This window comes from Gossypium arboreum, chromosome 4 (assembly GCF_025698485.1).
Source record: "Gossypium arboreum isolate Shixiya-1 chromosome 4, ASM2569848v2, whole genome shotgun sequence".
Taxonomy (NCBI): Eukaryota; Viridiplantae; Streptophyta; class Magnoliopsida; order Malvales; family Malvaceae; genus Gossypium; species Gossypium arboreum.
The window spans coordinates 107,381,994-107,392,559 of record NC_069073.1 but is presented as its reverse complement, the minus strand read 5'-3'; the positions used below and the strand labels follow the sequence as shown (position 1 = coordinate 107,392,559).

Sequence of the window (10,566 nt, the reverse complement as noted above, 5' to 3'; positions counted from 1 at the left end):
AATTGAATATTTGAAGTATTGGAATTGGATAATCAGATTTATTATTTAAATGGCAACCCAAAGCATTATTCCCAGTATATGGAATATGTATCAATCATTTTCTTTCTTTTTAATTTTAGATAAAAATAAATAAATTCGAACCCTCGTATCTATACTATGTTAGTTCTTTTTTATTAAATCAAGAAATTATTTATACATGTATCAACAATTCCATATACAATTATTATAATTAAGACAAGCCAAAATTCAATAAAGGTCTGCAATATTCCACTTACAACATCACCCTTGTTTCTTATCCCAGACTTCTTCAACGCCTACTATTTGTATTTATTGTAGGTGTAAATTGTCATTTACTTTTATTTAATGAATTTTAATCCTTATATTTCTTGAATTTTAAAATTTTAATCCTCGTCAAATGATATCAGTCAAAATTCATTAAATCAAATTATGTTATTAGTCTTGCACTATGCGTAAATTGTGAACTTAATCTTTGTTCTACAGTTTCATCAAATTTAGTAACTATAATTTTAAAATTTTAGTTTTGACTTAAATGATAATCATACAATGCATGAACTAAAATGATGTGGCCTTTTAGAGATTATTATATGAAAAGAGTAAGTTGATATAACATTACACATGCTATAGTATGTTTGCCATATAAAAATTTAAAAATAACATAGCTTAACTTTACAAACTTAATGATTACCATTTAATTAGAACTAAAATTTTAAAATACGAAAATTTGTTGAAATGCATAGTATTTTCATCTTACTAAATAAGGTTACAATCTCTAGTTTATATACAAACTATTATCAGTGGAAATCAAACTAATTAACTACTTTAAAGCTAACTAATCAATTGTGCTAATTATCTATATTTACAATCAATAACTTCTACACTCCCCCTCAAGTTGGTGGATGAAATAGGTCCCTCATTCCCAACTTGTTTATCAAATGCTCATGTTGTTAAATAGCAAGTCTTTTTGTTAACACATCCGCAAGCTACTCTTTTGTCGAGATATGCTCTGTTTGAAGCAATCCTTGTTGTATTTTTTTCTCTTACAAAATGGCAACCAATCTCTATGTGATTTCTTCTTTCATGAAACACGAGATTATTTTCTATTTGAATTGCAACTTTATTATCACAAAATAATTTGGCTGGTTATTTGTTCTTAAACCCAAGTTCATCCAACAACCCACTTAACCAAACAATTTTTGTAGTTGTCCATGCCATACTTTTATATTATACCTTGACTAATGATCTACAAATCAAATTTTGTTTTTTAGATTTCCACGAGATTAGTGAGCTTCTTATTTTTACACAATATCACGTTACTAACTTTCTTAACATAAGACGAGATGCCCAATCGGAGTCACAATATGCTTTTTAATCGAAAAGACCCTTTTACCGGAAAAAACAAGCCTCTCCCTGGATCTTTTTCACATAACATACAATTTTGAGTGTCGCCTCATAATGTGATTTTTTTGGTCGTTGCGTGAACTGACTCAGATGTTGCACTGCAAAAGCTATATCAGGCCTTGTATGAGTCAAATATAACAATCTTCTAATGAGTCGTTGATACAACTATGTGTCTGATAAAACTTCATCATCTTGGTTGGCTTGAATCGCTTCATTGTATTCTACAGATGTCAACTTTAAATTTTTCTCTAAAGGAGTAACAACCATTTTTCTTCTGGTGAGACCCATTTCTAAAACTAACTCAAGATCATACTTTTTTTTACTCAATACAATCCCTACCTTGGATCGAAAAACTTCAATACCTAGAAAATACTTGAGATCCCCTAAATCTTTCATTCTGAAACTTTGATGTAGCACTTATTTTAGCTCATAAATAAGCTTGTCATCATTTCCAATTATTAACAGATCATACACATATATAAGCATTATGACAACTTGATCCTCAACTCTTTTAGTGAACAGAGAATAATCATGCTTACTTTGTGAATATCCATTGAGTAGAAGAGCTTCTGTGAGCTTCATATTCTATTGTTTTGAGGCTTGTTTTAATCCATAAAGAGATTTCTGCAGTCAACAAACCCGAGTCTCCCCTTGAGTGTGAAAACTAAGCGAAAGTATTATGTAAACTTCTTCAGAAAAACCACCTTGTAAAAATGCATTATAAGCGTCCATCTAAAATAGTGGCTAGCCATGTTGAACAGCAAGAGCGATAACAGTTCCTACCATGACTTGTTTGGCAACCGGAGGAAAAATGTTATGATAGTCAACACCTCTACTGAGTAAACTCTTTTTCTAACAAGACGAGCTTTAAAGCGTTCAATCGTGCCATCAGAATTATATTTCACCTTGAAGACCTATTTGCAACTAATGGGTGTTTTACCAAAGGGTAAAGGAACTACATCCCAAGCGATATTTGATTCCAATGCATAAATCTCTTATTGCATAGCTGCAACCCAACTTTCATATTTAAAAGCATCAGCATAATTTTTAGGTTCAGGAATATGAGAAATAGAAGCAACAAAAGAACGAGTGTGAGAAGGCAAATAATGGGAAGTGAAAGAAGATGAAAGAGGATACAGACTTGTCTGAAGTGGAGAGGAATAAGATGTGTGAGAGCTACAAACATAATCTAGTAACCATGTAGGTGACTTGGAGGGTTGTGTAGTATGGCAGACAAGCTTAGAAATGAGACCATATGGTGATATAATGGGTAAAGAAGATGAACCAGGTGAAGGCTCAAACATCGAATGGTTAACCGGTAAGAAATCTGACACATAGGCTAGAAGCATACATATATAGTGGTTCATTTGAACAATCGAATGGAACAATATAATATGGGAAAGAGAAATCAGATGGATGAATAGTAGTATGAAGGATATGAAGAAATGATGAATGGAGGGACCAAGTGATGGGACAAGAGGCTATTGAGTGGATTGGTTAGGTGACATTAATGAGATAGGTGGGACCGATTATCAACTAAGGTAAGAAATTGTGAGTCAAAAAAAGGGTGAGTGGTCTCATGAGGAAAATAGGTCTGATGGGATTGGGTAAATTTAAAAGGGAAAATATTTTTGTAAAAGAGAACATCCCAACTAACAAACAAAACTTTAGTGGTGATATTATATAGGAGATTGATAACTCTTGAAAAGAATTATATTTCAAGCCTCTAAATTGAAGTATTTGCTTGTAATTGAGAAAATATGTTTGCATTTTAGACTTATTACAAGAGCATTACGTATTAAAGCTTAGATTGTGTTTTAATTGTAAATATATGTTACTTTCAATTGCTGGAAAGAGGTTTGGTAGTCTTAGATAATAGGTGCAGGTAGGATGAAAGAAACAAGAAGAAGGAAAAGATGAAGAGGAAAAGAGATAGAATGAGGTGAAACATTGTCACGACAAATGGTGGGATAGATTGCCAACAGAAATGTCATGGCAATTCCAAAAAGATGATGCAACACTCAACAGCGTCACTCTCAGCTAGTTGTTCGTGTACCAGATAAATCACTCTGAATAAAAGGAGCAAAATATATATGCTGAGGGGGACATATCTACCCTATAAAAGGAGGAGAGGGGAGAGAGGAGAGGAAAGACACATACGGATTTTAAGTAGAAAAAAAAAAGAAAGAGAGTGGTTACTCTCTTTACAATAGACTCCTATGGAGTAATTGCATGAAAAATTTAGAAGAGAAAAAGAGGGTAACAGCTAGGAAGAAGAGATAATAGACGCGAAGAATGTAGCGAGAACTTCTTGCAATTCTGCTTTTGTTTTGTTTTTCTTGGTTTTAATTCCTGTGATTCATAAAACTTGAAGAATGTTGATGAATGATTTAATTTTGGATTTCATTGTCTAACCCATGAGCTAATTGTCTTTGGGTTGGAATTATTTGGATGAATATTGAATTAGTTGTAATGCCCATGATATGATTTTGATTAAAATTATTGTTTCATTTTATTTATGCTTATTTTGAATGCATGCATGCAAGCTCTAGACATAGTTGATTGTATGTTGTTCTTAGATGGATTTGAATCTAAGAGGATTAAATACACCAAATTATTAATCGATTGATACAACCAAGTATTCAAAAGAATAATTATAAGACTCTAGACATAGAAGTTGTGATTTGTACAAGTGAAGAACATTAGTGTGGTTATCATTCTTGAGTCTTGTAAACATACACAGACTCAGGATAATAACTAAAGTCTGACTTTCAAAAGAAGTAGACTGCAATAGAAATTCTTTAGGCAGTACTTAGTCAAAATTTTTCCATGGCATTATTATGTTATGAAAGTATTTCTTGAGTAATTCCAACCTTTATCATTCAACAATAGAAATACTCTTTATTTATTCTTTGTGAATTGCCACGAAATTCATATTGCTTTGTCATTTTTTTTTATAATTGATATTATTAGTTCATTTAATAATTCCTTTCATCAATTTATACTATGTTTCTTTTGTACAGTTTAATTAGTTAAATCTACATTAATACTTTACCAATTGTAATCAATTTTCGATCTATGTGGAGACGATACTCACTCATCATTATATTACTTGAATCAACGTGTACACTTGCACATTTGCATTACATATTTACACGCAACAGAGATAACCTTTTTGAACTGATGAATAACCTATAAAAATGAAGGATAAAGAACGAGGAGAAAACTTATCTAAAGTTGTAAGATTTTTGGCATAAGCAAGACACCCAAAAACCCGCAAATGAGACAAAGAAGGAGATTTATAATATAACATTTTGAACGGGGTTTTCCAATTTAAAATGGAAGTAGGCATTCGATTCACAAGGTAAACTATTGTCAAAAGACACTCTTCCCAAAATTTAGTAGGAACATTAGATTGAAATTTAATGGCAGAAGCAACTTCTAACAAATGTCAATGTTTTGTTCAACAACACCATTTTGTTGAGCTGTGCGAACAAATGAACTTTGATGAGTAATTCCCAATGAAGTAAACAAAGGATTACACTCAGAATTAAAAAAAAATGGTATCATTATCACTTCGAAACATTTTGATAGGTAAAAAAAATTGAATATGGACAAGAGTAATTAATTGTTTTAAAATAACAACGGTGTCACTCTTTAATTTGAGAAGAAAAACCCATGTCGCTCTAGAAAAATCATGAACACTTGTGAGAAAAAAATGATGCCTTGAATATGTTAGAACTTTGGAAAGACCCCATAAATTAAGATGAATGATAAACCGTAATTTATACATATTTTTACCCCATATTTAATGCATTTTATGGATGATTTTCCATTAGACTTGGTGAATTCGATGTTCCTAATGCTTTAATTTCATGTTTTACACTTAGGGGAGCATAGGAGAGCGAAAAGAACGAGAAACAGGCCAAAAACAGAGAAAATGGGCCAAAGTACGAAATCAACACGGCCTGAACCTTCTCACACGGGCAGACCACACGGCCGTGTCAATTTGGCAGGCTCGAGCACGGCCTGAAGTAATTGCACATGGGCGTGTCCCTGCCGAGCCAAGTTGAGTCTAATTTGGAAAAGGCTAATTTTGAGGGCGCTTAGGCATTCCAAAGCCTATAAATACACCCTAGAGAAGGAAGAAAAGTGAGGACGGAGTAAGGGGTAAGGAATTACTCCAAGAAAGCCGATTGATTCATCTCAGAATCCGGATTCATCATCAAGACTGAAGATCTCTCCTCAATTCCCCTTCAGGAGTTTTGGGTTTTCTTTATGTTTTATATTCTTTATTATTCTGAGATATTTTCTTATTTAGTTATGACTAAATCCCCTAAATACCTAAGGGGAATGAAACCTAAGACGAATCTTGTTATTATTTTCTGAATTGTATGATAAATATTTGACTTGTTCTTAATTATGTGTTCTTAATTCTTGTTTTGATAACCGAGGATACCGATTCAAGATAAGCTCTTATTCAGAGGAGGAATAGACCCTGTTTTAAGAGTACATTTGTCATAATTAAGCGGAGTTGATTGCGCGCCTAGATATAGGGTGACAAGATTTTGCCGGATTAGGGTGAAACCTAATAAGGGGATCCATAGATCGAGTTAATGCAACCCTAAAGTGTTAATTAGAGAAAAATCTATGTTATTCAATCTAGGGATTAGACATTATTAGTCTTGAATAGGGATAATAACATAACTTAGGGATCTCTACGGAATAAGTTAAATGAATAAATCGTCCGATTCGGAGCCAGAATAACAAGTACAGTCTAGGTGGATTTTTCCTTAGGTATTATCTTCATTCAATCGATTTTTCCAAAAACAATTCCCCAATTCCATTCTCTGTGCATTTTTAATTTAGATAATTAGTTAGTTAAAACAAAAACCTCTTTATTCTTAGGCTAGATAATAGAAAGACAGTCATTACTAGTACTTTTAGTTACTTTGGGTTTGACAATCTAGTCTTGCTAAAACTATACTACTATTCGATAGGTACACTTGCCTACATCGCGATAATAGTTAGTTCAAGAACGAGTAATTATAAATATTTAGGTTTTTATAAATATTTAAAACCTATCACAAATTCACGCGATCAAGTTTTTGGCGTCGTTGCTGGGGAACTGAAATATTAGGAACACTCAATTTTTATTACTTTAGCTATTTATTTTTCGTGCACTTTAATTTATTATTATTTATTAATTTACTTTTTCCTTCTCTTGGCAGGTTTTTATAGTTTATGACTAGAAGAAATCCGTCAGGACCATTACTTTTTGACAAATAAATCGATCGTACAGTTCGCAAAAATCAAAGAGAAATAAGGCGAAGCTTAAGATACACAAAGAACGAGCAAGAAGACGATACTCAACCCCCAACCGAAGAGATGGCTGAAAACCAAGGCAATCAGCTACCTTTTACAATTGCGATTAATTAAAATCCTGCTCCACGCACTATGTATGATTATGCTAAACCTTCTTTAACAGGAACTGAATCGAGCATAGTTAGACCTGCTATAGCTGCAAATACTTTTGAATTAAAACCTAACACTATTCAAATGATACAGCAATTTGTTCAGTTTGATGGTTTGCAGGATGATGATCCCAACACTCATTTAGCCAACTTCTTAGAACTATGCGATACATTTAAAATTAATGGTGTCTTTGATGATGCCATTCATCTTCGGTTATTCCCCTTTTCATTGGGAAACAAAGCTAACAGTGGTTGAACTCGTTACCACGAGGGTCAATTACTACTTGGGAACAAATGACCGAAAAATTTTACTAAAATATTTTCTGCCGACTAAAACGGCTAAATTACGTAATGATATCTCTTCTTTTGTGTAGATGGATTTAGAAACACTCTACGATGCATGAGAGAGATACAAGGACCTTTTGAGAAAGTGCCCTCACCATGGGTTACCGCTTTAGCTACAGGTTCAAACGTTCCATAATGGCCTGAATCTTTCGACTCGACAAATGGTTGACGCAGCTGCTAGCGGAACCATCAATAATAAAACACCTGAAGATGCCTATGAGTTTATAGAGGAGATGTCACTGAATAACTATCAGTAGCAAGTCATGAGGACAAAGCCAACGAAAACAGCCGGTGTTTATAACGTCGATTCGGTTACCATACTCTCTAATCAGATAGAACTCTTAAATAAAAAGATTGATGGTTTTCTTAGTTCTTCACAGGTTCACCCAGTAATGCAGTGCGAAGTAAGTGGAGGTGGAACAAGCTATTCGGAATACCAACCTTATGGCTACAACATGGATAACGAGCAATTAAACTACATGGGTAATAATCCTCGACCTCAAAACAATCCATATAGTAACACTTACAATACAGGTTGGAGGAACCACCCCAATTTCTCGTGGAGCGGTCAAGGAAATCAAAGACCACAACCACCTCCAAGCTACCAACAACCACCCTACCAATAGGAAAAGAAGTTGAACCTTGAAAAGATGCTCTCAAAGTTTATTTGATGTCGAAACTCGTTTCCGAACACGAGACAAAGACTTAAAATCAACAAGCGTCGATCCAAGGGCTCGAAACTCAAATAGGCCAGCTTTCCAAACTAATTTCTGAACGACCACAAGGTAGCTTGCCAAGTAATACTGAACCCAACCCAAGGGAACAGCTCAACACAATTAATATTCAAGATGAAGAAGGAGTTGTTGAGCCTGAACCAGAACGGAGGCAAGAAACTGTGGTAAGCAAAGGTCAATGTGAGGTAGATAACAATAAAAACAAAACGGTGAATGTCGAATATAAACCTCGTGTGCCATACCCCAACGCGAAAAGGAAAGACCGCTCAGATGAACAATTTGGTAAGTTCCTTAAACTCTTAAAAAAATTACATATTAACTTACCGTTTATTGAAGCCCTATCGCAGATGCCAAACGCAATGAAATTTTTAAAGGAACTTTTAGCAAATAAGCGGAAGTTGGACGAAGCGTCAAACGTGGAACTAAACACAGTTTGCTCAGCTATTCTCCAAAATAAACTATCGAACAAACTAAAAGATCCAGGGAGTTTTACAATTCCTTACTTAATTGGTATTTTAGATGTTAATAATGCATTAGCTAATTTAGGGGCTAGTATTAACGTCATGTCCTACAAAATGTTTAAGCAATTAGGTCTCGGGAAACCCAAACAAACTAGAATGAGCATTCAATTAGCAGATAAAACTATAAGGTTCCCTAGGGGTATTATTGAAGATGTACTAATTAAAATCGATAAATTTATATTTCTCGTTGACTTTATTGTTCTAGATATAGAGGAGGATAGCAACACTCCTTTAATTCTGGGAAGGCCTTTTTTAGCAACTGCTAAAACGATTATTGATGTTGGCACAGGTGAACTCACACTCCGTGTGGGAGATGAAACAATCACCCTTCAAGCTCGCAATTCTAGCAACACATTGGGAATTGAAGGTGATCGTTTAACCCATTCTCCTAAAACTGACAATATGGTACAACCTACTTTACAGGAAATAAGTTTGAAGAAAGCACACGAGTCATTCTCAAGCAATAGCAAAGGACCTATTCATGAAGATCGAAGATTACAAATCGAGGAACTCGATAAATAGCGGACGTATAAACCAAGAACACCCGACAAACCAAATCTACGACAGAATGAGCTTAATACCTTTCCAAATCAACTTAAAATTAAAGATAGAGTCTTATTAGATGCCGCAGATCCCCACATTGTCACTACCACACCGAATGCAGAAATCCCATTTACGGTACTTAGTATCTTTCCATTTGGTTCGGTAGAGGTAAGGCACCCCAAGTTCGGCACTTTTAAGGTAAACAACACCGTTTAAAACCTTATTTTGATGAGATTGATGACAGGAATGAGGAGTATAAACTCCTCAAACCACCATGATTATTCAACGGAGAGGTAAGTCAAGCTTAGACTATAAATAAGCGCTTCTCAGGAGGCAACCCGAGCACTAACTGTATTAACTTCTTTAAAAATTTAGTCTTCTATATCTAACTTACTAACGGAGCTCTCGAATACAGGTTTTCCACAGAGATACGGCCAAGCACACGGGCCTGCTTATGGCCTTGTGAAAATAGGGTAGGGATTTCCCCAAACACGGGCTACGATAAAACGCTACGGCCGTGTGACATAACTGTGGTCGAGCCTACCAAAACAACACGGGCGTGCGACACGCCCGTGTGGAAGACTCGTGGTTGAAACTGAGAAACTAGCACGGGCATGCGAGACGCCAGTATCTAACACCCTTGGTCGAACCTGTCAAATTAACACGGGCGTGGGGCGTGCACACACGGGCGTGGGAGAAGCGAACGAAGCTAGACATGGTCGTCCGACACGGCTGTGTGAACCCGCACGCCCGAGGTACACGGACATATGATAAATTTCAGATACGCCTAAATAGGAAAAACGCGAAACACACGGGCATAAATTGGGGAACATGGGCGTGTGCCATGGCCGTGTAGCCCAAAATCTATAAATACCCTGCACTACTCACTTTCTTCCCCATTCAAAAACCCTAACCCTAGCCGCTGCAACTCCACACGGCCTCCCTGCCACGCCCGTGTACCGCTTTCCACTTTATTTTTGACGTTCAATCTCTTTCCCTTAGCGTTTGTTTACTCCTTTCACTTCTATTTTACTTATCTCTAATGCTTATTATCAACATAATCTTCATATCTTTTGAACTATTTTTCATTTTTCTATCATTTAATTTGCATTCCTAGGTTAGTTATCATACATTCCGTGTTAAATTGAGATTAGGAGAACCTCATACCCATTACATTTCTATTCTCATTCTCATTGTTATTATGGTTGAGTTTACTTCATATTAGTAGTCTTGGCTGAAATAGTTAGTTCAAATTCATGTCTTTTACTTTTTCGAATTCGTTTACCTATTATTATTATTCTTTATATTACAGGCTTTTAATATCGTCTTCATGAGGAAAGAAAACTGCCGTACCTGCCTCGAAGAAAAGGAAGGGAGCATCATCTTCCGCGGGTCCAACCACGAAAATTCGTCACCCTTTCCTGCAGTTCCCCCGAGGGCCTCAGGAAGAGCTTTTCCAAATACTTCGGGCCTGACCCTTAATTGCGGGCTGCTGCATCGACTGAGCTGCAGTAGAACAAGTTCAGTTGG

General features: G+C 35.4%; 1 non-coding gene across 1 annotated transcript; it reads right to left on the bottom strand.

Annotated features, from left to right (window-relative positions):
* Nucleotides 1-7,234: 7,234 nt before the first annotated feature.
* LOC128292457 (small nucleolar RNA R71) lies at nucleotides 7,235-7,341 on the bottom strand. The gene has a single exon (XR_008282442.1). It is a non-coding gene; the product is annotated as a small nucleolar RNA R71 (small nucleolar RNA).
* Between the last annotated feature and the right edge of the window lie 3,225 nt (nucleotides 7,342-10,566).